Source organism: Paralichthys olivaceus, chromosome 2 (genome assembly GCF_024713975.1).
Source record: "Paralichthys olivaceus isolate ysfri-2021 chromosome 2, ASM2471397v2, whole genome shotgun sequence".
NCBI lineage: Eukaryota > Metazoa > Chordata > Actinopteri > Pleuronectiformes > Paralichthyidae > Paralichthys > Paralichthys olivaceus.
The window spans coordinates 25482563-25507680 of record NC_091094.1 but is presented as its reverse complement, the minus strand read 5'-3'; the positions used below and the strand labels follow the sequence as shown (position 1 = coordinate 25507680).

General features: G+C 40.3%; 41 non-coding genes across 41 annotated transcripts; all 41 read right to left on the bottom strand.

The window, feature by feature from the left end:
- Positions 1-432: 432 nt before the first annotated feature.
- Positions 433-505, bottom strand: trnaf-gaa (transfer RNA phenylalanine (anticodon GAA)). Its single transcript has one exon. It is a non-coding gene; the product is annotated as a tRNA-Phe (tRNA).
- Positions 506-857: 352 nt separating this feature from the next.
- Positions 858-930, bottom strand: trnaf-gaa (transfer RNA phenylalanine (anticodon GAA)). Its single transcript has one exon. It is a non-coding gene; the product is annotated as a tRNA-Phe (tRNA).
- Positions 931-1528: 598 nt separating this feature from the next.
- trnaf-gaa (transfer RNA phenylalanine (anticodon GAA)) lies at positions 1529-1601 on the bottom strand. The gene has a single exon. It is a non-coding gene; the product is annotated as a tRNA-Phe (tRNA).
- Positions 1602-2076: 475 nt separating this feature from the next.
- trnaf-gaa (transfer RNA phenylalanine (anticodon GAA)) lies at positions 2077-2149 on the bottom strand. Its single transcript has one exon. It is a non-coding gene; the product is annotated as a tRNA-Phe (tRNA).
- A 478-nt stretch (positions 2150-2627) lies between these two features.
- Positions 2628-2700, bottom strand: trnaf-gaa (transfer RNA phenylalanine (anticodon GAA)). Its single transcript has one exon. It is a non-coding gene; the product is annotated as a tRNA-Phe (tRNA).
- Positions 2701-3298: 598 nt separating this feature from the next.
- On the bottom strand, positions 3299-3371 carry trnaf-gaa (transfer RNA phenylalanine (anticodon GAA)). Its single transcript has one exon. It is a non-coding gene; the product is annotated as a tRNA-Phe (tRNA).
- Positions 3372-3846: 475 nt separating this feature from the next.
- trnaf-gaa (transfer RNA phenylalanine (anticodon GAA)) lies at positions 3847-3919 on the bottom strand. Its single transcript has one exon. It is a non-coding gene; the product is annotated as a tRNA-Phe (tRNA).
- A 477-nt stretch (positions 3920-4396) lies between these two features.
- trnaf-gaa (transfer RNA phenylalanine (anticodon GAA)) lies at positions 4397-4469 on the bottom strand. The gene has a single exon. It is a non-coding gene; the product is annotated as a tRNA-Phe (tRNA).
- Positions 4470-4944: 475 nt separating this feature from the next.
- Positions 4945-5017, bottom strand: trnaf-gaa (transfer RNA phenylalanine (anticodon GAA)). The gene has a single exon. It is a non-coding gene; the product is annotated as a tRNA-Phe (tRNA).
- A 392-nt stretch (positions 5018-5409) lies between these two features.
- trnaf-gaa (transfer RNA phenylalanine (anticodon GAA)) lies at positions 5410-5482 on the bottom strand. The gene has a single exon. It is a non-coding gene; the product is annotated as a tRNA-Phe (tRNA).
- An 853-nt stretch (positions 5483-6335) lies between these two features.
- Positions 6336-6408, bottom strand: trnaf-gaa (transfer RNA phenylalanine (anticodon GAA)). The gene has a single exon. It is a non-coding gene; the product is annotated as a tRNA-Phe (tRNA).
- Positions 6409-6800: 392 nt separating this feature from the next.
- Positions 6801-6873, bottom strand: trnaf-gaa (transfer RNA phenylalanine (anticodon GAA)). Its single transcript has one exon. It is a non-coding gene; the product is annotated as a tRNA-Phe (tRNA).
- Positions 6874-7348: 475 nt separating this feature from the next.
- trnaf-gaa (transfer RNA phenylalanine (anticodon GAA)) lies at positions 7349-7421 on the bottom strand. The gene has a single exon. It is a non-coding gene; the product is annotated as a tRNA-Phe (tRNA).
- A 392-nt stretch (positions 7422-7813) lies between these two features.
- On the bottom strand, positions 7814-7886 carry trnaf-gaa (transfer RNA phenylalanine (anticodon GAA)). The gene has a single exon. It is a non-coding gene; the product is annotated as a tRNA-Phe (tRNA).
- Positions 7887-8361: 475 nt separating this feature from the next.
- On the bottom strand, positions 8362-8434 carry trnaf-gaa (transfer RNA phenylalanine (anticodon GAA)). The gene has a single exon. It is a non-coding gene; the product is annotated as a tRNA-Phe (tRNA).
- A 477-nt stretch (positions 8435-8911) lies between these two features.
- Positions 8912-8984, bottom strand: trnaf-gaa (transfer RNA phenylalanine (anticodon GAA)). The gene has a single exon. It is a non-coding gene; the product is annotated as a tRNA-Phe (tRNA).
- A 474-nt stretch (positions 8985-9458) lies between these two features.
- Positions 9459-9531, bottom strand: trnaf-gaa (transfer RNA phenylalanine (anticodon GAA)). The gene has a single exon. It is a non-coding gene; the product is annotated as a tRNA-Phe (tRNA).
- A 394-nt stretch (positions 9532-9925) lies between these two features.
- Positions 9926-9998, bottom strand: trnaf-gaa (transfer RNA phenylalanine (anticodon GAA)). Its single transcript has one exon. It is a non-coding gene; the product is annotated as a tRNA-Phe (tRNA).
- Positions 9999-10597: 599 nt separating this feature from the next.
- trnaf-gaa (transfer RNA phenylalanine (anticodon GAA)) lies at positions 10598-10670 on the bottom strand. The gene has a single exon. It is a non-coding gene; the product is annotated as a tRNA-Phe (tRNA).
- Positions 10671-11065: 395 nt separating this feature from the next.
- On the bottom strand, positions 11066-11138 carry trnaf-gaa (transfer RNA phenylalanine (anticodon GAA)). Its single transcript has one exon. It is a non-coding gene; the product is annotated as a tRNA-Phe (tRNA).
- Positions 11139-11733: 595 nt separating this feature from the next.
- Positions 11734-11806, bottom strand: trnaf-gaa (transfer RNA phenylalanine (anticodon GAA)). The gene has a single exon. It is a non-coding gene; the product is annotated as a tRNA-Phe (tRNA).
- A 395-nt stretch (positions 11807-12201) lies between these two features.
- trnaf-gaa (transfer RNA phenylalanine (anticodon GAA)) lies at positions 12202-12274 on the bottom strand. Its single transcript has one exon. It is a non-coding gene; the product is annotated as a tRNA-Phe (tRNA).
- Positions 12275-12870: 596 nt separating this feature from the next.
- On the bottom strand, positions 12871-12943 carry trnaf-gaa (transfer RNA phenylalanine (anticodon GAA)). The gene has a single exon. It is a non-coding gene; the product is annotated as a tRNA-Phe (tRNA).
- A 597-nt stretch (positions 12944-13540) lies between these two features.
- Positions 13541-13613, bottom strand: trnaf-gaa (transfer RNA phenylalanine (anticodon GAA)). The gene has a single exon. It is a non-coding gene; the product is annotated as a tRNA-Phe (tRNA).
- A 394-nt stretch (positions 13614-14007) lies between these two features.
- On the bottom strand, positions 14008-14080 carry trnaf-gaa (transfer RNA phenylalanine (anticodon GAA)). The gene has a single exon. It is a non-coding gene; the product is annotated as a tRNA-Phe (tRNA).
- A 475-nt stretch (positions 14081-14555) lies between these two features.
- On the bottom strand, positions 14556-14628 carry trnaf-gaa (transfer RNA phenylalanine (anticodon GAA)). The gene has a single exon. It is a non-coding gene; the product is annotated as a tRNA-Phe (tRNA).
- A 479-nt stretch (positions 14629-15107) lies between these two features.
- Positions 15108-15180, bottom strand: trnaf-gaa (transfer RNA phenylalanine (anticodon GAA)). The gene has a single exon. It is a non-coding gene; the product is annotated as a tRNA-Phe (tRNA).
- A 599-nt stretch (positions 15181-15779) lies between these two features.
- trnaf-gaa (transfer RNA phenylalanine (anticodon GAA)) lies at positions 15780-15852 on the bottom strand. The gene has a single exon. It is a non-coding gene; the product is annotated as a tRNA-Phe (tRNA).
- A 395-nt stretch (positions 15853-16247) lies between these two features.
- Positions 16248-16320, bottom strand: trnaf-gaa (transfer RNA phenylalanine (anticodon GAA)). The gene has a single exon. It is a non-coding gene; the product is annotated as a tRNA-Phe (tRNA).
- Positions 16321-16917: 597 nt separating this feature from the next.
- On the bottom strand, positions 16918-16990 carry trnaf-gaa (transfer RNA phenylalanine (anticodon GAA)). The gene has a single exon. It is a non-coding gene; the product is annotated as a tRNA-Phe (tRNA).
- A 597-nt stretch (positions 16991-17587) lies between these two features.
- Positions 17588-17660, bottom strand: trnaf-gaa (transfer RNA phenylalanine (anticodon GAA)). The gene has a single exon. It is a non-coding gene; the product is annotated as a tRNA-Phe (tRNA).
- Positions 17661-18054: 394 nt separating this feature from the next.
- Positions 18055-18127, bottom strand: trnaf-gaa (transfer RNA phenylalanine (anticodon GAA)). The gene has a single exon. It is a non-coding gene; the product is annotated as a tRNA-Phe (tRNA).
- A 475-nt stretch (positions 18128-18602) lies between these two features.
- trnaf-gaa (transfer RNA phenylalanine (anticodon GAA)) lies at positions 18603-18675 on the bottom strand. The gene has a single exon. It is a non-coding gene; the product is annotated as a tRNA-Phe (tRNA).
- A 479-nt stretch (positions 18676-19154) lies between these two features.
- On the bottom strand, positions 19155-19227 carry trnaf-gaa (transfer RNA phenylalanine (anticodon GAA)). The gene has a single exon. It is a non-coding gene; the product is annotated as a tRNA-Phe (tRNA).
- A 599-nt stretch (positions 19228-19826) lies between these two features.
- trnaf-gaa (transfer RNA phenylalanine (anticodon GAA)) lies at positions 19827-19899 on the bottom strand. The gene has a single exon. It is a non-coding gene; the product is annotated as a tRNA-Phe (tRNA).
- A 394-nt stretch (positions 19900-20293) lies between these two features.
- On the bottom strand, positions 20294-20366 carry trnaf-gaa (transfer RNA phenylalanine (anticodon GAA)). The gene has a single exon. It is a non-coding gene; the product is annotated as a tRNA-Phe (tRNA).
- A 595-nt stretch (positions 20367-20961) lies between these two features.
- On the bottom strand, positions 20962-21034 carry trnaf-gaa (transfer RNA phenylalanine (anticodon GAA)). The gene has a single exon. It is a non-coding gene; the product is annotated as a tRNA-Phe (tRNA).
- A 394-nt stretch (positions 21035-21428) lies between these two features.
- Positions 21429-21501, bottom strand: trnaf-gaa (transfer RNA phenylalanine (anticodon GAA)). The gene has a single exon. It is a non-coding gene; the product is annotated as a tRNA-Phe (tRNA).
- A 595-nt stretch (positions 21502-22096) lies between these two features.
- Positions 22097-22169, bottom strand: trnaf-gaa (transfer RNA phenylalanine (anticodon GAA)). Its single transcript has one exon. It is a non-coding gene; the product is annotated as a tRNA-Phe (tRNA).
- A 394-nt stretch (positions 22170-22563) lies between these two features.
- trnaf-gaa (transfer RNA phenylalanine (anticodon GAA)) lies at positions 22564-22636 on the bottom strand. The gene has a single exon. It is a non-coding gene; the product is annotated as a tRNA-Phe (tRNA).
- Positions 22637-23233: 597 nt separating this feature from the next.
- trnaf-gaa (transfer RNA phenylalanine (anticodon GAA)) lies at positions 23234-23306 on the bottom strand. Its single transcript has one exon. It is a non-coding gene; the product is annotated as a tRNA-Phe (tRNA).
- Between the last annotated feature and the right edge of the window lie 1812 nt (positions 23307-25118).

Here is a 25118-nt window from a genome sequence, read left to right as displayed (position 1 = left end):
GTACCTGTGTGGATAGACTGATGACTGCTAATGTATGACTCATTAGGGTTACAGGAGTTAATACAGCTGTGAAATGCAGTTGATACAACCATATTTCTATCATCAGGGTCATTTGATATTGCACTGCCTAAACATGAGTATCTACATTTATAACTGAGCTATTTCGGCATGAAAAGCTACTGTTATGGAGGAAATGTGGTGTAACATAAATATTTGTGATGGTTATAGGCTTTATATTTCTGTGGGCTTGGTGTTCTAGGAGTTGTTGTGTTTACCAGGCAGGTTGTTGAACCCCACTTTCCTCAAGTTAGTGGGTTGCTCCAAGGCAAGGTGTGAAAGGCTGCTGAAAGCTGTAAGTCGTACACGCATATTTCGATCATCTGGGGTACTAGGTATTGCAGTGACTAAAGATGAATGTCCCGTTTTTATATGTGCCGAAACCCGGGATTGAACCAGGGACCTTCAGATCTTCAGTCTGACGCTCTCCCAACTGAGCTATTTCGGCATGAAAAACTGCGAGTATGGAGGATAAGTGGTGCAAAACATAAATATATGTGAGTGATTTCTCACGAAAGACCTCACAAAAAAGAATAATCATTGATAACACAGATAATCAGACAAAGAACTAGGGATTGAACCAGAGAGCTTTACATTTGAAGACAAATACTGTCCTCAATGTTCTATCTGTTCATGGGAAACTCCATTTTTGGAGGCTATGTAGGTTCAAACTCATGAGTCTTTGAGTGAAATATCTGAAAAACATCTTTGAAGGTTCTCAGTCATCAAGGCAATCAGATTCGATCATCTGGGGTACTAGGTATTGCAGTGACTAAAGATGAATGTCCCGTTTTTACATGTGCCGAAACCCGGGATTGAACCAGGGACCTTCAGATCTTCAGTCTGACGCTCTCCCAACTGAGCTATTTCGGCATGAAAAACTGCTGGTACAGAGGATAAGTGGTGCAAAACATAAATATATGTGAGTGATTTCTCACTAAAGACCTTCTCACAAAAAAGAATAATCATTGATAACACAGATAATCGGCCAAAGAACTAAGAATTGAACCAGAGAGCTTTACAGTTGAAGACAAATACTGTCCTCAATGTTCTATTTGTTCATATGAAACTCCATTTTTGGAGGCCATGTAGATTCAAACTCATGAGTCTTTGAGTGAAATATCTGAAAAACATCTTTGAAGGTTCTCAGTCATCCAAATCATGGCATCATCAGAAGTTGTACAAGTGTAGGCAACTGGACATGCTTGTGGTGCAGCTCTCATCCAAGTGACTCCTCCAGTTCTAAGTGACTAAGAGATGCTTATAAGCTTCATATTTCTGTGGGCTTGGTGTTCTAGGAGTTGTTGTGTTTACCAGGCAGGTTGTTGAACCCCACTTTCCTCAAGTTAGTGGGTTGCTCCAAGGCAAGGTGTGAAAGGCTGCTGAAAGCTGTAAGTCGTACACGCATATTTCGATCATCTGGGGTACTAGGTATTGCAGTGACTAAAGATGAATGTCCCATTTTTTCATGTGCCGAAACCCAGGATTGAACCAGGGACCTTCAGATCTTCAGTCTGACGCTCTCCCAACTGAGCTATTTTGGCATGAAAAACTGCAGGTATGGAGGATAACTGGTGTAAAACATAAATATATGTGAGTGATTTCTCCAAAAAGACCTTCTCACACAAAAAAAATCATTGATAACACAGATAATCAACCTGGAACTAAGAATTGAACCAGAGAGCTTTACAGTTGAAGACAAATACTGTCCTCAATGTTCTATTTGTTCATGGGAAACTCCATTTTTGGAGGCTATGTAGATTCAAACTCATGAGTCTTTGAGTGAAATATCTGAAAAACATCTTTGAAGGTTCTCAGTCATCAAGGCAAGGTGTGAAAGGCTAGTGAAAGCTGTAAGTCATTCACACATATTTCGATCATTTGGGGTACTAGGTATTGCAGTGACTAAAGGCAAGGTGGGAAAGGCTAGTGAAAGCTGTAAGTCATTCACACATATTTTGATCATCCGGGGTACTAGGTATTGCAGTGACTAAAGATGAATGTCCCTTTTTGCTCATGTGCCGAAACCCGGGATTGAACCAGGGACCTTCAGATCTTCAGTCTGACGCTCTCCCAACTGAGCTATTTCGGCATGAAAAACTGCTGGTACGGAGGATAAGTGGTGCAAAACATAAATATATGTGAGTGATTTCTCACTAAAGACCTTCTCACAAAAAAGAATAATCATTGATAACACAGATAATCAGCCAAAGAACTAGGGATTGAACCAGAGAGCTTTACATTTGAAGACAAATACTGTCCTCAATGTTCTATCTGTTCATGGGAAACTCCATTTTTGGAGGCTATGTAGATTCAAACTCATGAGTCTTTGAGTGAAATATCTGAAAAACATCTTTGAAGGTTCTCAGTCATCAAGGCAAGGTGTGAAAGGCTAGTGAAAGCTGTAAGTCATTCACACATATTTCGATCATTTGGGGTACCAGGTATTGCAGTGACTAAAGGCAAGGTGGGAAAGGCTAGTGAAAGCTGTAAGTCGTACACGCATATTTCGATCATCCGGGGGTACTAGGTATTGCAGTGACTAAAGATGAATGTCCCTTTTTTTCATGTGCCGAAACCCGGGATTGAACCAGGGACCTTCAGATCTTCAGTCTGACGCTCTCCCAACTGAGCTATTTCGGCATGAAAAACTGCTGGTACAGAGGATAAGTGGTGCAAAACATAAATATATGTGAGTGATTTCTCACTAAAGACCTTCTCACAAAAAAGAATAATCATTGATAACACAGATAATCGGCCAAAGAACTAAGAATTGAACCAGAGAGCTTTACAGTTGAAGACAAATACTGTCCTCAATGTTCTATTTGTTCATATGAAACTCCATTTTTGGAGGCCATGTAGATTCAAACTCATGAGTCTTTGAGTGAAATATCTGAAAAACATCTTTGAAGGTTCTCAGTCATCCAAATCATGGCATCATCAGAAGTTGTACAAGTGTAGGCAACTGGACATGCTTGTGGTGCAGCTCTCATCCAAGTGACTCCTCCAGTTCTAAGTGACTAAGAGATGCTTATAAGCTTCATATTTCTGTGGGCTTGGTGTTCTAGGAGTTGTTGTGTTTACCAGGCAGGTTGTTGAACCCCACTTTCCTCAAGTTAGTGGGTTGCTCCAAGGCAAGGTGTGAAAGGCTGCTGAAAGCTGTAAGTCGTACACGCATATTTCGATCATCTGGGGTACTAGGTATTGCAGTGACTAAAGATGAATGTCCCATTTTTTCATGTGCCGAAACCCAGGATTGAACCAGGGACCTTCAGATCTTCAGTCTGACGCTCTCCCAACTGAGCTATTTTGGCATGAAAAACTGCAGGTATGGAGGATAACTGGTGTAAAACATAAATATATGTGAGTGATTTCTCCAAAAAGACCTTCTCACACAAAAAAAATCATTGATAACACAGATAATCAACCTGGAACTAAGAATTGAACCAGAGAGCTTTACAGTTGAAGACAAATACTGTCCTCAATGTTCTATTTGTTCATGGGAAACTCCATTTTTGGAGGCTATGTAGATTCAAACTCATGAGTCTTTGAGTGAAATATCTGAAAAACATCTTTGAAGGTTCTCAGTCATCAAGGCAAGGTGTGAAAGGCTAGTGAAAGCTGTAAGTCATTCACACATATTTCGATCATTTGGGGTACTAGGTATTGCAGTGACTAAAGGCAAGGTGGGAAAGGCTAGTGAAAGCTGTAAGTCATTCACACATATTTTGATCATCCGGGGTACTAGGTATTGCAGTGACTAAAGATGAATGTCCCTTTTTGCTCATGTGCCGAAACCCGGGATTGAACCAGGGACCTTCAGATCTTCAGTCTGACGCTCTCCCAACTGAGCTATTTCGGCATGAAAAACTGCTGGTACGGAGGATAAGTGGTGCAAAACATAAATATATGTGAGTGATTTCTCACTAAAGACCTTCTCACAAAAAAGAATAATCATTGATAACACAGATAATCAGCCAAAGAACTAGGGATTGAACCAGAGAGCTTTACATTTGAAGACAAATACTGTCCTCAATGTTCTATCTGTTCATGGGAAACTCCATTTTTGGAGGCTATGTAGATTCAAACTCATGAGTCTTTGAGTGAAATATCTGAAAAACATCTTTGAAGGTTCTCAGTCATCAAGGCAAGGTGTGAAAGGCTAGTGAAAGCTGTAAGTCATTCACACATATTTCGATCATTTGGGGTACCAGGTATTGCAGTGACTAAAGGCAAGGTGGGAAAGGCTAGTGAAAGCTGTAAGTCGTACACGCATATTTCGATCATCCGGGGTACTAGGTATTGCAGTGACTAAAGATGAATGTCCCTTTTTTTCATGTGCCGAAACCCGGGATTGAACCAGGGACCTTCAGATCTTCAGTCTGACGCTCTCCCAACTGAGCTATTTCGGCATGAAAAACTGCAGGTATGGAGGATAACTGGTGTAAAACATAAATATATGTGAGTGATTTCTCCAAAAGGACCTTCTCACAAAAAAAAAAATCATTGATAACACAGATAATCAACCTGGAACTAAGATTTGAACCAGAGAGCTTTACAGTTGAAGACAAATACTGTCCTCAATGTTCTATTTGTTCATGGGAAACTCCATTTTTGGAGGCTATGTAGATTCAAACTCATGAGTCTTTGAGTGAAATATCTGAAAAACATCTTTGAAGGTTCTCAGTCATGAAGGCAAGGTGTGAAAGGCTAGTGAAAGCTGTAAGTCATTCACACATATTTCGATCATTTGGGGTACCAGGTATTGCAGTGACTAAAGGCAAGGTGGGAAAGGCTAGTGAAAGCTGTAAGTCGTACACGCATATTTCGATCATCCGGGGTACTAGGTATTGCAGTGACTAAAGATGAATGTCCCTTTTTTTCATGTGCCGAAACCCGGGATTGAACCAGGGACCTTCAGATCTTCAGTCTGACGCTCTCCCAACTGAGCTATTTCGGCATGAAAAGCTGCTGGTACGGAGGATAAGTGGTGCAAAACCTAAATATATGTGAGTGATTTCTCCAAAAAGACCTTCTCACAAAAAAGAATAATCATTGATAACACAGATAATCAGCCAAAGAACTAAGAATTGAACTAGAGAGCTTTACAGTTGAAGACAAATACTGTCCTCAATGTTCTATCTGTTCATGGGAAACTCCATTTTTGGAGGCTATGTAGGTTCAAACTCATGAGTCTTTGAGTGAAATATCTGAAAAACATCTTTGAAGGTTCTCAGTCATCAAGGCAAGGTGTGAAAGGCTGCTGAAAGCTGTAAGTCATTCACACATATTTCGATCATTTGGGGTACTAGGTATTGCAGTGACTAAAGATGAATGTCCCTTTTTTTCATGTGCCGAAACCCGGGATTGAACCAGGGACCTTCAGATCTTCAGTCTGACGCTCTCCCAACTGAGCTATTTCAGCATGAAAAACTGCGGGTACGGAGGATAAGTGGTGCAAAACATAAATATATGTGAGTGATTTCTCACGAAAGACCTTCTCACAAAAAAGAATAATCATTGATAACACAGATAATCATCCAAAGAACTAGGGATTGAACCAGAGAGCTTTACATTTGAAGACAAATACTGTCCTCAATGTTCTATTTGTTCATATGAAACTGCATTTTTGGAGGCTATGTAGATTCAAACTCATGAGTCTTTGAGTGAAATATCTGAAAAACATCTTTGAAGGTTCTCAGTCATCCAAATCATGGCATCATCTGAAGTTGTACAAGTGTAGGCAACTGGACATGCTTGTGGTGCAGCTCTCATCCAAGTGACTCCTCCAGTTCTAAGTGACTAAGAGATGCTTATAAGCTTCATATTTCTGTGGGCTTGGTGTTCTAGGAGTTGTTGTGTTTACCAGGCAGGTTGTTGAACCCCACTTTCCTCAACTTAGTGGGTTGCTCCAAGGCAAGGTGTGAAAGGCTGCTGAAAGCTGTAAGTCGTACACGCATATTTCGATCATTTGGGGTACTAGGTATTGCAGTGACTAAAGGCAAGGTGTGAAAGGCTGCTGAAAGCTGTAAGTCGTACACGCATATTTCGATCATTTGGGGTACTAGGTATTGCAGTGACTAAAGGCAAGGTGTGAAAGGCTAGTGAAAGCTGTAAGTCATTCACACATATTTCGATCATTTGGGGTACTAGGTATTGCAGTGACTAAAGGCAAGGTGGGAAAGGCTAGTGAAAGCTGTAAGTCATTCACACATATTTCGATCATCTGGGGTACTAGGTATTGCAGTGACTAAAGATGAATGTCCTATTTTTTCATGTGCCGAAACCCGGGATTGAACCAGGGACCTTCAGATCTTCAGTCTGACGCTCTCCCAACTGAGCTATTTCGGCATGAAAAACTGCTGGTACGGAGGATAATTGGTGCAAAACATAAATATATGTGATTGATTTCTCACTAAAGACCTTCTCACAAAAAAGAATAATCATTGATAACACAGATAATCAGCCAAAGAACTAGGGATTGAACCAGAGAGCTTTACATTTGAAGACAAATACTGTCCTCAATGTTCTATCTGTTCATGGGAAACTCCATTTTTGGAGGCTATGTAGATTCAAACTCATGAGTCTTTGAGTGAAATATCTGAAAAACATCTTTGAAGGTTCTCAGTCATGAAGGCAAGGTGTGAAAGGCTAGCGTAAGCTGTAAGTCATTCACACATATTTCGATCATCCGGGGTACTAGGTATTGCAGTGACTAAAGATGAATGTCCCTTTTTTATATGTGCCGAAACCCGGGATTGAACCAGGGACCTTCAGATCTTCAGTCTGACGCTCTCCCAACTGAGCTATTTCGGCATGAAAAACTGCAGGTATGGAGGATAACTGGTGTAAAACATAAATATATGTGAGTGATTTCTCCAAAAAGACCTTCTCACACAAAAAAAATCATTGATAACACAGATAATCAACCTGGAACTAAGAATTGAACCAGAGAGCTTTACAGTTGAAGACAAATACTGTCCTCAATGTTCTATTTGTTCATGGGAAACTCCATTTTTGGAGGCTATGTAGATTCAAACTCATGAGTCTTTGAGTGAAATATCTGAAAAACATCTTTGAAGGTTCTCAGTCATGAAGGCAAGGTGTGAAAGGCTAGTGAAAGCTGTAAGTCATTCAAACATATTTCGATCATTTGGGGTACTAGGTATTGCAGTGACTAAAGGCAAGGTGGGAAAGGCTAGTGAAAGCTGTAAGTCATTCACACATATTTTGATCATCCGGGGTACTAGGTATTGCAGTGACTAAAGATGAATGTCCCTTTTTGCTCATGTGCCGAAACCCGGGATTGAACCAGGGACCTTCAGATCTTCAGTCTGACGCTCTCCCAACTGAGCTATTTCGGCATGAAAAACTGCTGGTACGGAGGATAAGTGGTGCAAAACATAAATATATGTGAGTGATTTCTCACTAAAGACCTTCTCACAAAAAAGAATAATCATTGATAACACAGATAATCAGCCAAAGAACTAGGGATTGAACCAGAGAGCTTTACATTTGAAGACAAATACTGTCCTCAATGTTCTATCTGTTCATGGGAAACTCCATTTTTGGAGGCTATGTAGATTCAAACTCATGAGTCTTTGAGTGAAATATCTGAAAAACATCTTTGAAGGTTCTCAGTCATGAAGGCAAGGTGTGAAAGGCTAGCGTAAGCTGTAAGTCATTCACACATATTTCGATCATCCGGGGTACTAGGTATTGCAGTGACTAAAGATGAATGTCCCTTTTTTATATGTGCCGAAACCCGGGATTGAACCAGGGACCTTCAGATCTTCAGTCTGACGCTCTCCCAACTGAGCTATTTCGGCATGAAAAACTGCAGGTATGGAGGATAACTGGTGTAAAACATAAATATATGTGAGTGATTTCTCCAAAAAGACCTTCTCACACAAAAAAAATCATTGATAACACAGATAATCAACCTGGAACTAAGAATTGAACCAGAGAGCTTTACAGTTGAAGACAAATACTGTCCTCAATGTTCTATTTGTTCATGGGAAACTCCATTTTTGGAGGCTATGTAGATTCAAACTCATGAGTCTTTGAGTGAAATATCTGAAAAACATCTTTGAAGGTTCTCAGTCATGAAGGCAAGGTGTGAAAGGCTAGTGAAAGCTGTAAGTCATTCACACATATTTCGATCATTTGGGGTACTAGGTATTGCAGTGACTAAAGGCAAGGTGGGAAAGGCTAGTGAAAGCTGTAAGTCATTCACACATATTTTGATCATCCGGGGTACTAGGTATTGCAGTGACTAAAGATGAATGTCCCTTTTTGCTCATGTGCCGAAACCCGGGATTGAACCAGGGACCTTCAGATCTTCAGTCTGACGCTCTCCCAACTGAGCTATTTCGGCATGAAAAACTGCTGGTACGGAGGATAAGTGGTGCAAAACATAAATATATGTGAGTGATTTCTCACTAAAGACCTTCTCACAAAAAAGAATAATCATTGATAACACAGATAATCAGCCAAAGAACTAGGGATTGAACCAGAGAGCTTTACATTTGAAGACAAATACTGTCCTCAATGTTCTATCTGTTCATGGGAAACTCCATTTTTGGAGGCTATGTAGATTCAAACTCATGAGTCTTTGAGTGAAATATCTGAAAAACATCTTTGAAGGTTCTCAGTCATCAAGGCAAGGTGTGAAAGGCTAGTGAAAGCTGTAAGTCATTCACACATATTTCGATCATTTGGGGTACCAGGTATTGCAGTGACTAAAGGCAAGGTGGGAAAGGCTAGTGAAAGCTGTAAGTCGTACACGCATATTTCGATCATCCGGGGTACTAGGTATTGCAGTGACTAAAGATGAATGTCCCTTTTTTTCATGTGCCGAAACCCGGGATTGAACCAGGGACCTTCAGATCTTCAGTCTGACGCTCTCCCAACTGAGCTATTTCGGCATGAAAAACTGCAGGTATGGAGGATAACTGGTGTAAAACATAAATATATGTGAGTGATTTCTCCAAAAGGACCTTCTCACAAAAAAAAAATCATTGATAACACAGATAATCAACCTGGAACTAAGAATTGAACCAGAGAGCTTTACAGTTGAAGACAAATACTGTCCTCAATGTTCTATTTGTTCATGGGAAACTCCATTTTTGGAGGCTATGTAGATTCAAACTCATGAGTCTTTGAGTGAAATATCTGAAAAACATCTTTGAAGGTTCTCAGTCATGAAGGCAAGGTGTGAAAGGCTAGTGAAAGCTGTAAGTCATTCACACATATTTCGATCATTTGGGGTACCAGGTATTGCAGTGACTAAAGGCAAGGTGGGAAAGGCTAGTGAAAGCTGTAAGTCGTACACGCATATTTCGATCATCCGGGGTACTAGGTATTGCAGTGACTAAAGATGAATGTCCCTTTTTTTCATGTGCCGAAACCCGGGATTGAACCAGGGACCTTCAGATCTTCAGTCTGACGCTCTCCCAACTGAGCTATTTCGGCATGAAAAGCTGCTGGTACGGAGGATAAGTGGTGCAAAACCTAAATATATGTGAGTGATTTCTCCAAAAAGACCTTCTCACAAAAAAGAATAATCATTGATAACACAGATAATCAGCCAAAGAACTAAGAATTGAACTAGAGAGCTTTACAGTTGAAGACAAATACTGTCCTCAATGTTCTATCTGTTCATGGGAAACTCCATTTTTGGAGGCTATGTAGGTTCAAACTCATGAGTCTTTGAGTGAAATATCTGAAAAACATCTTTGAAGGTTCTCAGTCATCAAGGCAGGGTGTGAAAGGCTAGCGTAAGCTGTAAGTCATTCACACATATTTCGATCATCCGGGGTACTAGGTATTGCAGTGACTAAAGATGAATGTACCGTTTTTTTTCATGTGCCGAAACCCGGGATTGAACCAGGGACCTTCAGATCTTCAGTCTGACGCTCTCCCAACTGAGCTATTTCGGCATGAAAAACTGCTGCTACGGAGGATAAGTGGTGTAAAACATAAATATATGTGAGTGATTTCTCCAAAAGGACCTTCTCACAAAAAAAAAAAAATCATTGATAACACAGATAATCAGCCAAAGAACTAAGAATTGAACCAGAGAGCTTTACAGTTGAAGACAAATACTGTCCTCAATGTTCTTTTTGTTCATGGGAAACTGCATTTTTGGAGGCTATGTAGATTCAAACTCATGAGTCTTTGAGTGAAATATCTGAAAAACATTTTTGAAGGTTCTCAGTCATCCAAATCATGGCATCATCAGGCGTTGTACAAGTGTAGGCAACTGGACATGCTTGTGGTTCAGCTCTCATCCAAGTGACTCTTCCAGTTCTAAGTGACTAAGGGATGCTTATAAGCTTCATATTTCTGTGGGCTTGGTGTTCTAGGAGTTGTTGTGTTTACCAGGCAGGTTGTTGAACCCCACTTTCCTCAACTTAGTGGGTTGCTCCAAGGCAAGGTGTGAAAGGCTGCTGAAAGCTGTAAGTCGTACACGCATATTTCGATCATCTGGGGTACTAGGTATTGCAGTGACTAAAGATGAATGTCCCATTTTTTCATGTGCCGAAACCCGGGATTGAACCAGGGACCTTCAGATCTTCAGTCTGACGCTCTCCCAACTGAGCTATTTCGGCATGAAAAACTGCTGCTACGGAGGATAAGTGGTGTAAAACATAAATATATGTGAGTGATTTCTCCAAAAGGACCTTCTCACAAAAAAAAAAAAATCATTGATAACACAGATAATCAGCCAAAGAACTAGGGATTGAACCAGAGAGCTTTACAGTTGAAGACAAATACTGTCCTCAATGTTCTATCTGTTCATGGGAAACTCCATTTTTGGAGGCTATGTAGATTCAAACTCATGAGTCTTTGAGTGAAATATCTGAAAAACATCTTTGAAGGTTCTCAGTCATCAAGGCAAGGTGTGAAAGGCTAGCGTAAGCTGTAAGTCATTCACACATATTTCGATCATCCGGGGTACTAGGTATTGCAGTGACTAAAGATGAATGTACCGTTTTTTTTCATGTGCCGAAACCCGGGATTGAACCAGGGACCTTCAGATCTTCAGTCTGACGCTCTCCCAACTGAGCTATTTCGGCATGAAAAACTGCAGGTATGGAGGATAACTGGTGTAAAACATAAATATATGTGAGTGATTTCTCCAAAAGGACCTTCTCACAAAAAAAAAATCATTGATAACACAGATAATCAACCTGGAACTAAGAATTGAACCAGAGAGCTTTACAGTTGAAGACAAATACTGTCCTCAATGTTCTATTTGTTCATGGGAAACTCCATTTTTGGAGGCTATGTAGATTCAAACTCATGAGTCTTTGAGTGAAATATCTGAAAAACATCTTTGAAGGTTCTCAGTCATCCAAATCATGGCATCATCTGAAGTTGTACAAGTGTAGGCAACTGGACATGCTTGTGGTTCAGCTCTCATCCAAGTGACTCTTCCAGTTCTAAGTGACTAAGAGATGCTTATAAGCTTCATATTTCTGTGGGCTTGGTGTTCTAGGAGTTGTTGTGTTTACCATGCAGGTTGTTGAACCCCACTTTCCTCAACTTAGTGGGTTGCTCCAAGGCAAGGTGTGAAAGGCTGCTGAAAGCTGTAAGTCGTACACGCATATTTCGATCATCTGGGGTACTAGGTATTGCAGTGACTAAAGATGAATGTCCCATTTTTTCATGTGCCGAAACCCAGGATTGAACCAGGGACCTTCAGATCTTCAGTCTGACGCTCTCTCAACTGAGCTATTTCGGCATGAAAAACTGCTGGTACGGAGGATAAGTGGTGCAAAACATAAATATATGTGAGTGATTTCTCACTAAAGACCTTCTCACAAAAAAGAATAATCATTGATAACACAGATAATCAGCCAAAGAACTAGGGATTGAACCAGAGAGCTTTACAGTTGAAGACAAATACTGTCCTCAATGTTCTATCTGTTCATGGGAAACTCCATTTTTGGAGGCTATGTAGATTCAAACTCATGAGTCTTTGAGTGAAATATCTGAAAAACATCTTTGAAGGTTCTCAGTCATCAAGGCAAGGTGTGAAAGGCTAGCGTAAGCTGTAAGTCATTCACACATATTTCGATCATCCGGGGTACTAGGTATTGCAGTGACTAAAGATGAATGTACTGTTTTTTTTTCATGTGCCGAAACCCGGGATTGAACCAGGGACCTTCAGATCTTCAGTCTGACGCTCTCCCAACTGAGCTATTTCGGCATGAAAAACTGCAGGTATGGAGGATAACTGGTGTAAAACATAAATATATGTGAGTGATTTCTCCAAAAGGACCTTCTCACAAAAAAAAAAATCATTGATAACACAGATAATCAACCTGGAACTAAGAATTGAACCAGAGAGCTTTACAGTTGAAGACAAATACTGTCCTCAATGTTCTATTTGTTCATGGGAAACTCCATTTTTGGAGGCTATGTAGATTCAAACTCATGAGTCTTTGAGTGAAATATCTGAAAAACATCTTTGAAGGTTCTCAGTCATCCAAATCATGGCATCATCTGAAGTTGTACAAGTGTAGGCAACTGGACATGCTTGTGGTTCAGCTCTCATCCAAGTGACTCTTCCAGTTCTAAGTGACTAAGGGATGCTTATAAGCTTCATATTTCTGTGGGCTTGGTGTTCTAGGAGTTGTTGTGTTTACCAGGCAGGTTGTTGAACCCCACTTTCCTCAACTTAGTGGGTTGCTCCAAGGCAAGGTGTGAAAGGCTAGTGAAAGCTGTAAGTCGTACATGCATATTTCGATCATCTGGGGTACTAGGTATTGCAGTGACTAAAGATGAATGTCCCATTTTTTCATGTGCCGAAACCCGGGATTGAACCAGGGACCTTCAGATCTTCAGTCTGACGCTCTCCCAACTGAGCTATTTCGGCATGAAAAGCTGCCGGTACGGAGGATAAGTGGTGCAAAACATAAATATATGTGAGTGATTTCTCACTAAAGACCTTCTCACAAAAAAGAATAATCATTGATAACACAGATAATCAACCTGGAACTAAGAATTGAACCAGAGAGCTTTACAGTTGAAGACAAATACTGTCCTCAATGTTCTTTTTGTTCATGGGAAACTCCATTTTTGGAGGCTATGTAGATTCAAACTCATGAGTCTTTGAGTGAAATATCTGAAAAACATCTTTGAAGGTTCTCAGTCATCCAAATCATGGCATCATCTGAAGTTGTACAAGTGTAGGCAACTGGACATGCTTGTGGTTCAGCTCTCATCCAAGTGACTCTTCCAGTTCTAAGTGACTAAGGGATGCTTATAAGCTTCATATTTCTGTGGGCTTGGTGTTCTAGGAGTTGTTGTGTTTACCATGCAGGTTGTTGAACCCCACTTTCCTCAACTTAGTGGGTTGCTCCAAGGCAAGGTGTGAAAGGCTGCTGAAAGCTGTAAGTCGTACACGCATATTTCGATCATCTGGGGTACTAGGTATTGCAGTGACTAAAGATGAATGTCCCATTTTTTCATGTGCCGAAACCCGGGATTGAACCAGGGACCTTCAGATCTTCAGTCTGACGCTCTCCCAACTGAGCTATTTCGGCATGAAAAACTGCTGGTACGGAGGATAAGTGGTGCAAAACATAAATATATGTGAGTGATTTCTCACTAAAGACCTTCTCACAAAAAAGAATAATCATTGATAACACAGATAATCAGCCAAAGAACTAGGGATTGAACCAGAGAGCTTTACAGTTGAAGACAAATACTGTCCTCAATGTTCTATCTGTTCATGGGAAACTCCATTTTTGGAGGCTATGTAGATTCAAACTCATGAGTCTTTGAGTGAAATATCTGAAAAACATCTTTGAAGGTTCTCAGTCATCAAGGCAAGGTGTGAAAGGCTAGCGTAAGCTGTAAGTCATTCACACATATTTCGATCATCCGGGGTACTAGGTATTGCAGTGACTAAAGATGAATGTACCGTTTTTTTTCATGTGCCGAAACCCGGGATTGAACCAGGGACCTTGAGATCTTCAGTCTGACGCTCTCCCAACTGAGCTATTTCGGCATGAAAAACTGCAGGTATGGAGGATAACTGGTGTAAAACATAAATATATGTGAGTGATTTCTCCAAAAGGACCTTCTCACAAAAAAAAAATCATTGATAACACAGATAATCAACCTGGAACTAAGAATTGAACCAGAGAGCTTTACAGTTGAAGACAAATACTGTCCTCAATGTTCTATTTGTTCATGGGAAACTCCATTTTTGGAGGCTATGTAGATTCAAACTCATGAGTCTTTGAGTGAAATATCTGAAAAACATCTTTGAAGGTTCTCAGTCATGAAGGCAAGGTGTGAAAGGCTAGTGAAAGCTGTAAGTCATTCACACATATTTCGATCATTTGGGGTACTAGGTATTGCAGTGACTAAAGGCAAGGTGGGAAAGGCTAGTGAAAGCTGTAAGTCATTCACACATATTTTGATCATCCGGGGTACTAGGTATTGCAGTGACTAAAGATGAATGTCCCTTTTTGCTCATGTGCCGAAACCCGGGATTGAACCAGGGACCTTCAGATCTTCAGTCTGACGCTCTCCCAACTGAGCTATTTCGGCATGAAAAACTGCTGGTACGGAGGATAAGTGGTGCAAAACATAAATATATGTGAGTGATTTCTCACTAAAGACCTTCTCACAAAAAAGAATAATCATTGATAACACAGATAATCAGCCAAAGAACTAGGGATTGAACCAGAGAGCTTTACATTTGAAGACAAATACTGTCCTCAATGTTCTATCTGTTCATGGGAAACTCCATTTTTGGAGGCTATGTAGATTCAAACTCATGAGTCTTTGAGTGAAATATCTGAAAAACATCTTTGAAGGTTCTCAGTCATGAAGGCAAGGTGTGAAAGGCTAGTGAAAGCTGTAAGTCATTCACACATATTTCGATCATTTGGGGTACTAGGTATTGCAGTGACTAAAGGCAAGGTGGGAAAGGCTAGTGAAAGCTGTAAGTCATTCACACATATTTCGATCATCCGGGGTACTAGGTATTGCAGTGACTAAAGATGAATGTACCGTTTTTTTTCATGTGCCGAAACCCGGGATTGAACCAGGGACCTTCAGATCTTCAGTCTGACGCTCTCCCAACTGAGCTATTTCGGCATGAAAAACTGCTGCTACGGAGGATAAGTGGTGTAAAACATAAATATATGTGAGTGATTTCTCCAAAAGGACCTTCTCACAAAAAAAAAAAAATCATTGATAACACAGATAATCAGCCAAAGAACTAAGAATTGAACCAGAGAGCTTTACAGTTGAAGACAAATACTGTCCTCAATGTTCTTTTTGTTCATGGGAAACTCCATTTTTGGAGGCTATGTAGATTCAAACTCATGAGTCTTTGAGTGAAATATCTGAAAAACATTTTTGAAGGTTCTCAGTCATCCAAATCATGGCATCATCAGGCGTTGTACAAGTGTAGGCAACTGGACATGCTTGTGGTTCAGCTCTCATCCAAGTGACTCTTCCAGTTCTAAGTGACTAAGGGATGCTTATAAGCTTCATATTTCTGTGGGCTTGGTGTTCTAGGAGTTGTTGTGTTTACCAGGCAGGTTGTTGAACCCCACTTTCCTCAACTTAGTGGGTTGCTCCAAGGCAAGGTGTGAAAGGCTGCTGAAAGCTGTAAGTCGTACACGCATATTTCGATCATCTGGGGTACTAGGTATTGCAGTGACTAAAGATGAATGTCCCATTTTTTCATGTGCCGAAACCCGGGATTGAACCAGGGACCTTCAGATCTTCAGTCTGACGCTCTCCCAACTGAGCTATTTCGGCATGAAAAACTGCTGGTACGGAGGATAAGTGGTGCAAAACATAAATATATGTGAGTGATTTCTCACTAAAGACCTTCTCACAAAAAAGAATAATCATTGATAACACAGATAATCAGCCAAAGAACTAGGGATTGAACCAGAGAGCTTTACAGTTGAAGACAAATACTGTCCTCAATGTTCTATCTGTTCATGGGAAACTCCATTTTTGGAGGCTATGTAGATTCAAACTCATGAGTCTTTGAGTGAAATATCTGAAAAACATCTTTGAAGGTTCTCAGTCATCAAGGCAAGGTGTGAAAGGCTAGCGTAAGCTGTAAGTCATTCACACATATTTCGATCATCCGGGGGTACTAGGTATTGCAGTGACTAAAGATGAATGTACCGTTTTTTTTCATGTGCCGAAACCCGGGATTGAACCAGGGACCTTCAGATCTTCAGTCTGACGCTCTCCCAACTGAGCTATTTCGGCATGAAAAACTGCAGGTATGGAGGATAACTGGTGTAAAACATAAATATATGTGAGTGATTTCTCAAAAAAGACTTTCTCACAAAAAGGAATAATCATTGATAACACAGATAATCAACCTGGAACTAAGAATTGAACCAGAGAGCTTTACAGTTGAAGACAAATACTGTCCTCAATGTTCTAGTTGTTCATATGAAACTGCATTTTTGGAGGCTATGTAGATTCAAACTCATGAGTCTTTGAGTGAAATATCTGAAAAACATCTTTGAAGGTTCTCAGTCATCCAAATCATGGCATCATCAGAAGTTGTACAAGTGTAGGCAACTGGACATGCTTGTGGTTCACCTCTCATCCAAGTGACTCCTCCAGTTCTAAGTGACTAAGGGATGGTTATAGGCTTCATATTTCTGTGGGCTTGGTGTTCTAGGAGTTGTTGTGTTTACCAGGCAGGTTGTTGAACCCCACTTTCCTCAACTTAGTGGGTTGCTCCAAGGCAAGGTGTGAAAGGCTAGTGAAAGCTGTAAGTCGTACATGCATATTTCGATCATCTGGGGTACTAGGTATTGCAGTGACTAAAGATGAATGTCCCATTTTTTCATGTGCCGAAACCCGGGATTGAACCAGGGACCTTCAGATCTTCAGTCTGACGCTCTCCCAACTGAGCTATTTCGGCATGAAAAGCTGCCGGTACGGAGGATAAGTGGTGCAAAACATAAATATATGTGAGTGATTTCTCACTAAAGACCTTCTCACAAAAAAGAATAATCATTGATAACACAGATAATCAACCTGGAACTAAGAATTGAACCAGAGAGCTTTACAGTTGAAGACAAATACTGTCCTCAATGTTCTTTTTGTTCATGGGAAACTCCATTTTTGGAGGCTATGTAGATTCAAACTCATGAGTCTTTGAGTGAAATATCTGAAAAACATCTTTGAAGGTTCTCAGTCATCCAAATCATGGCATCATCTGAAGTTGTACAAGTGTAGGCAACTGGACATGCTTGTGGTTCAGCTCTCATCCAAGTGACTCTTCCAGTTCTAAGTGACTAAGGGATGCTTATAAGCTTCATATTTCTGTGGGCTTGGTGTTCTAGGAGTTGTTGTGTTTACCATGCAGGTTGTTGAACCCCACTTTCCTCAACTTAGTGGGTTGCTCCAAGGCAAGGTGTGAAAGGCTGCTGAAAGCTGTAAGTCGTACACGCATATTTCGATCATCTGGGGTACTAGGTATTGCAGTGACTAAAGATGAATGTCCCATTTTTTCATGTGCCGAAACCCGGGATTGAACCAGGGACCTTCAGATCTTCAGTCTGACGCTCTCCCAACTGAGCTATTTCGGCATGAAAAACTGCTGGTACGGAGGATAAGTGGTGCAAAACATAAATATATGTGAGTGATTTCTCACTAAAGACCTTCTCACAAAAAAGAATAATCATTGATAACACAGATAATCAGCCAAAGAACTAGGGATTGAACCAGAGAGCTTTACAGTTGAAGACAAATACTGTCCTCAATGTTCTATCTGTTCATGGGAAACTCCATTTTTGGAGGCTATGTAGATTCAAACTCATGAGTCTTTGAGTGAAATATCTGAAAAACATCTTTGAAGGTTCTCAGTCATCAAGGCAAGGTGTGAAAGGCTAGCGTAAGCTGTAAGTCATTCACACATATTTCGATCATCCGGGGTACTAGGTATTGCAGTGACTAAAGATGAATGTACCGTTTTTTTTCATGTGCCGAAACCCGGGATTGAACCAGGGACCTTGAGATCTTCAGTCTGACGCTCTCCCAACTGAGCTATTTCGGCATGAAAAACTGCAGGTATGGAGGATAACTGGTGTAAAACATAAATATATGTGAGTGATTTCTCCAAAAGGACCTTCTCACAAAAAAAAAATCATTGATAACACAGATAATCAACCTGGAACTAAGAATTGAACCAGAGAGCTTTACAGTTGAAGACAAATACTGTCCTCAATGTTCTATTTGTTCATGGGAAACTCCATTTTTGGAGGCTATGTAGATTCAAACTCATGAGTCTTTGAGTGAAATATCTGAAAAACATCTTTGAAGGTTCTCAGTCATGAAGGCAAGGTGTGAAAGGCTAGTGAAAGCTGTAAGTCATTCACACATATTTCGATCATTTGGGGTACTAGGTATTGCAGTGACTAAAGGCAAGGTGGGAAAGGCTAGTGAAAGCTGTAAGTCATTCACACATATTTTGATCATCCGGGGTACTAGGTATTGCAGTGACTAAAGATGAATGTCCCTTTTTGCTCATGTGCCGAAACCCGGGATTGAACCAGGGACCTTCAGATCTTCAGTCTGACGCTCTCCCAACTGAGCTATTTCGGCATGAAAAACTGCTGGTACGGAGGATAAGTGGTGCAAAACATAAATATATGTGAGTGATTTCTCACTAAAGACCTTCTCACAAAAAAGAATAATCATTGATAACACAGATAATCAGCCAAAGAACTAGGGATTGAACCAGAGAGCTTTACATTTGAAGACAAATACTGTCCTCAATGTTCTATCTGTTCATGGGAAACTCCATTTTTGGAGGCTATGTAGATTCAAACTCATGAGTCTTTGAGTGAAATATCTGAAAAACATCTTTGAAGGTTCTCAGTCATGAAGGCAAGGTGTGAAAGGCTAGTGAAAGCTGTAAGTCATTCACACATATTTCGATCATTTGGGGTACTAGGTATTGCAGTGACTAAAGGCAAGGTGGGAAAGGCTAGTGAAAGCTGTAAGTCATTCACACATATTTCGATCATCCGGGGTACTAGGTATTGCAGTGACTAAAGATGAATGTACCGTTTTTTTTCATGTGCCGAAACCCGGGATTGAACCAGGGACCTTCAGATCTTCAGTCTGACGCTCTCCCAACTGAGCTATTTCGGCATGAAAAACTGCTGCTACGGAGGATAAGTGGTGTAAAACATAAATATATGTGAGTGATTTCTCCAAAAGGACCTTCTCACAAAAAAAAAAAAATCATTGATAACACAGATAATCAGCCAAAGAACTAAGAATTGAACCAGAGAGCTTTACAGTTGAAGACAAATACTGTCCTCAATGTTCTTTTTGTTCATGGGAAACTCCATTTTTGGAGGCTATGTAGATTCAAACTCATGAGTCTTTGAGTGAAATATCTGAAAAACATTTTTGAAGGTTCTCAGTCATCCAAATCATGGCATCATCAGGCGTTGTACAAGTGTAGGCAACTGGACATGCTTGTGGTTCAGCTCTCATCCAAGTGACTCTTCCAGTTCTAAGTGACTAAGGGATGCTTATAAGCTTCATATTTCTGTGGGCTTGGTGTTCTAGGAGTTGTTGTGTTTACCAGGCAGGTTGTTGAACCCCACTTTCCTCAACTTAGTGGGTTGCTCCAAGGCAAGGTGTGAAAGGCTGCTGAAAGCTGTAAGTCGTACACGCATATTTCGATCATCTGGGGTACTAGGTATTGCAGTGACTAAAGATGAATGTCCCATTTTTTCATGTGCCGAAACCCGGGATTGAACCAGGGACCTTCAGATCTTCAGTCTGACGCTCTCCCAACTGAGCTATTTCGGCATGAAAAACTGCTGGTACGGAGGATAAGTGGTGCAAAACATAAATATATGTGAGTGATTTCTCACTAAAGACCTTCTCACAAAAAAGAATAATCATTGATAACACAGATAATCAGCCAAAGAACTAGGGATTGAACCAGAGAGCTTTACAGTTGAAGACAAATACTGTCCTCAATGTTCTATCTGTTCATGGGAAACTCCATTTTTGGAGGCTATGTAGATTCAAACTCATGAGTCTTTGAGTGAAATATCTGAAAAACATCTTTGAAGGTTCTCAGTCATCAAGGCAAGGTGTGAAAGGCTAGCGTAAGCTGTAAGTCATTCACACATATTTCGATCATCCGGGGTACTAGGTATTGCAGTGACTAAAGATGAATGTACCGTTTTTTTTCATGTGCCGAAACCCGGGATTGAACCAGGGACCTTCAGATCTTCAGTCTGACGCTCTCCCAACTGAGCTATTTCGGCATGAAAAACTGCAGGTATGGAGGATAACTGGTGTAAAACATAAATATATGTGAGTGATTTCTCCAAAAGGACCTTCTCACAAAAAAAAAATCATTGATAACACAGATAATCAACCTGGAACTAAGAATTGAACCAGAGAGCTTTACAGTTGAAGACAAATACTGTCCTCAATGTTCTATTTGTTCATGGGAAACTCCATTTTTGGAGGCTATGTAGATTCAAACTCATGAGTCTTTGAGTGAAATATCTGAAAAACATCTTTGAAGGTTCTCAGTCATCCAAATCATGGCATCATCTGAAGTTGTACAAGTGTAGGCAACTGGACATGCTTGTGGTTCAGCTCTCATCCAAGTGACTCTTCCAGTTCTAAGTGACTAAGAGATGCTTATAAGCTTCATATTTCTGTGGGCTTGGTGTTCTAGGAGTTGTTGTGTTTACCATGCAGGTTGTTGAACCCCACTTTCCTCAACTTAGTGGGTTGCTCCAAGGCAAGGTGTGAAAGGCTGCTGAAAGCTGTAAGTCGTACACGCATATTTCGATCATCTGGGGTACTAGGTATTGCAGTGACTAAAGATGAATGTCCCATTTTTTCATGTGCCGAAACCCGGGATTGAACCAGGGACCTTCAGATCTTCAGTCTGACGCTCTCCCAACTGAGCTATTTCGGCATGAAAAACTGCTGGTACGGAGGATAAGTGGTGCAAAACATAAATATATGTGATTGATTTCTCACTAAAGACCTTCTCACAAAAAAGAATAATCATTGATAACACAGATAATCAGCCAAAGAACTAGGGATTGAACCAGAGAGCTTTACAGTTGAAGACAAATACTGTCCTCAATGTTCTATCTGTTCATGGGAAACTCCATTTTTGGAGGCTATGTAGATTCAAACTCATGAGTCTTTGAGTGAAATATCTGAAAAACATCTTTGAAGGTTCTCAGTCATCAAGGCAAGGTGTGAAAGGCTAGCGTAAGCTGTAAGTCATTCACACATATTTCGATCATCCGGGGTACTAGGTATTGCAGTGACTAAAGATGAATGTACTGTTTTTTTTCATGTGCCGAAACCCGGGATTGAACCAGGGACCTTCAGATCTTCAGTCTGACGCTCTCCCAACTGAGCTATTTCGGCATGAAAAACTGCAGGTATGGAGGATAACTGGTGTAAAACATAAATATATGTGAGTGATTTCTCCAAAAGGACCTTCTCACAAAAAAAAAATCATTGATAACACAGATAATCAACCTGGAACTAAGAATTGAACCAGAGAGCTTTACAGTTGAAGACAAATACTGTCCTCAATGTTCTATTTGTTCATGGGAAACTCCATTTTTGGAGGCTATGTAGATTCAAACTCATGAGTCTTTGAGTGAAATATCTGAAAAACATCTTTGAAGGTTCTCAGTCATCCAAATCATGGCATCATCTGAAGTTGTACAAGTGTAGGCAACTGGACATGCTTGTGGTTCAGCTCTCATCCAAGTGACTCTTCCAGTTCTAAGTGACTAAGGGATGCTTATAAGCTTCATATTTCTGTGGGCTTGGTGTTCTAGGAGTTGTTGTGTTTACCATGCAGGTTGTTGAACCCCACTTTCCTCAACTTAGTGGGTTGCTCCAAGGCAAGGTGTGAAAGGCTGCTGAAAGCTGTAAGTCGTACACGCATATTTCGATCATCTGGGGTACTAGGTATTGCAGTGACTAAAGATGAATGTCCCATTTTTTCATGTGCCGAAACCCGGGATTGAACCAGGGACCTTCAGATCTTCAGTCTGACGCTCTCCCAACTGAGCTATTTCGGCATGAAAAACTGCTGGTACGGAGGATAAGTGGTGCAAAACATAAATATATGTGAGTGATTTCTCACTAAAGACCTTCTCACAAAAAAGAATAATCATTGATAACACAGATAATCAGCCAAAGAACTAGGGATTGAACCAGAGAGCTTTATATTTGAAGACAAATACTGTCCTCAATGTTCTATCTGTTCATGGGAAACTCCATTTTTGGAGGCTATGTAGGTTCAAACTCATGAGTCTTTGAGTGAAATATCTGAAAAACATCTTTGAAGGTTCTCAGTCATCAAGGCAAGGTGTGAAAGGCTAGCGTAAGCTGTAAGTCATTCACACATATTTCGATCATCCGGGGTACTAGGTATTGCAGTGACTAAAGATGAATGTACCGTTTTTTTTCATGTGCCGAAACCCGGGATTGAACCAGGGACCTTCAGATCTTCAGTCTGACGCTCTCCCAACTGAGCTATTTCGGCATGAAAAACTGCAGGTATGGAGGATAACTGGTGTAAAACATAAATATATGTGAGTGATTTCTCAAAAAAGACTTTCTCACAAAAAGGAATAATCATTGATAACACAGATAATCAACCTGGAACTAAGAATTGAACCAGAGAGCTTTACAGTTGAAGACAAATACTGTCCTCAATGTTCTAGTTGTTCATATGAAACTGCATTTTTGGAGGCTATGTAGATTCAAACTCATGAGTCTTTGAGTGAAATATCTGAAAAACATCTTTGAAGGTTCTCAGTCATCCAAATCATGGCATCATCAGAAGTTGTACAAGTGTAGGCAACTGGACATGCTTGTGGTTCACCTCTCATCCAAGTGACTCCTCCAGTTCTAAGTGACTAAGGGATGGTTATAGGCTTCATATTTCTGTGGGCTTGGTGTTCTAGGAGTTGTTGTGTTTACCAGGCAGGTTGTTGAACCCCACTTTCCTCAACTTAGTGGGTTGCTCCAAGGCAAGGTGTGAAAGGCTAGTGAAAGCTGTAAGTCGTACATGCATATTTCGATCATCTGGGGTACTAGGTATTGCAGTGACTAAAGAAGAATCCTCTGTATTTTCATGTGCCGAAACCCGGGATTGAACCAGGGACCTTCAGATCTTCAGTCTGACGCTCTCCCAACTGAGCTATTTCGGCATGAAAAACTGCGGCTACGGAGGATAAGTGGTGTAAAACATAAATATATGTGAGTGATTTCTCCAAAAGGACCTTCTCACAAAAAAAAAAAATCATTGATAACACAGATAATCAGCCAAAGAACTAAGAATTGAACCAGAAAGCTTTACAGTTGAAGACAAATACTGTCCTCAATGTTCTTTTTGTTCATGGGAAACTCCATTTTTGGAGGCTATGTAGATTCAAACTCATGAGTCTTTGAGTGAAATATCTGAAAAACATTTTTGAAGGTTCTCAGTCATCAAGGCAAGATGTGAAAGGCTAGTGAAAGCTGTAAGTCATTCACACATATTTCGATCATCTGGGGTACTAGGTATTGCAGTGACTAAAGATGAATTGAAGACAAATGGTGTGAAGGTGTGAAAGGCTAGTGATAGCAAGAGAGTAAGTGGAATAGAAAATATAAATATGTCAAATTGTGGAATTACATTGTATGAAAATGTACAAAGGAAATAAATAATATAATGCACATAGTTGGTTGGGGGAGGGAGACTGAGAGAAATAGGACTTTTCTTTTCAAAATTGGTGTCTCATCTGATGGAGAAGAAGATGCCAGTCTTTCAAATATGATTTCAATAGCATTGTCTGTTTAATTGCTACCACCAGCAGCATCATTAAGTCAATATCAAGACTTGGGGGGACATTTACATACACAATCGTATTTAGCTACATTTCAGTGACTTTGAGAACAGAGGCAATCCTGATTTTTATGCGTGTAAATGAAGTGAGTCTATTTGATTGCAGAGCGCAGATTTGCTGGATTGACTGAATGAAGCAATCAGTGTTTACATTTCTCTAATTTGAGTCTAACTCTTGTAGTTACATCCTTTATTTATTGTGAGGAGATTCCTCTCAGTTAGAAGAGTATTTCTACACAGGCTGGTGGGAGAGCGGACTTATCGCTGCAGCAGCAAGTCTTGCAGGCAGCCAGTGAAGTAGTATGTAGTTGTTTTGCACACTGCATCCCAAGAAACCCACGGTCGAATAAGTATCTAAGTGAATGTTATTGTAACATGTATAAAATATGTAAGAAATAACAAAAAGAGATTAGTCTTCTACACGTGCAGTGACCGAAAGCTAACTGCCTCTGTGATTTAAGACAGCTACAATGGAGAAAAAGGTCCTCAGTAGAAGATAAACCAGTGGTTATCACTTTGCAAAGAACAGTCAGATCTGCAGAACAATCAGAGTTATTTACATTTTGTTCATTCAATTTAATTCAATTTTATTTGTATAGCGCCAAATCATAATATACATTATCTCAAGGCACTTTACATAGAAGGTCAAGACCTTAAAATCTTATTAAAATAGAGAAAGACTCAATGTGGGCGGTCATGTGCCTCGACTGGTTGGTGTGAGCAGACAAGAATGGGGAGGAGAGGGGAGATGGGTGGAAAAGAGGGGAGTGAAGAGAGAGAGATAGTGGGGAGGGGGAGGAAGAGAGAGAGAGAGAGACCGGGAACACTTGAGCACCATCAGGTATCAGATCTGACTAGTTAAAATGTAAACAATAACAGTGTAAAGGCTATTAGTTATTATTGATAACAGGCGCAATTCATATAATAATTAATTACTGAAGTATTGTAAGTAATAATAGTAATAATAGTAATAGTTGTTGTCCTTGTTCCGGAGTCAGAGAGACAGAGAGAAGTTGAGAAGTGCTCAGTCTAATAGACAAGTTGTTTGTTTTAAGTGCTTTCTTGTAATTTATCAGGCTATCCTTCCAGGCCAGGTGAAAGTCATATTGATTGGTGAAACGCCACTTCCTCTCTA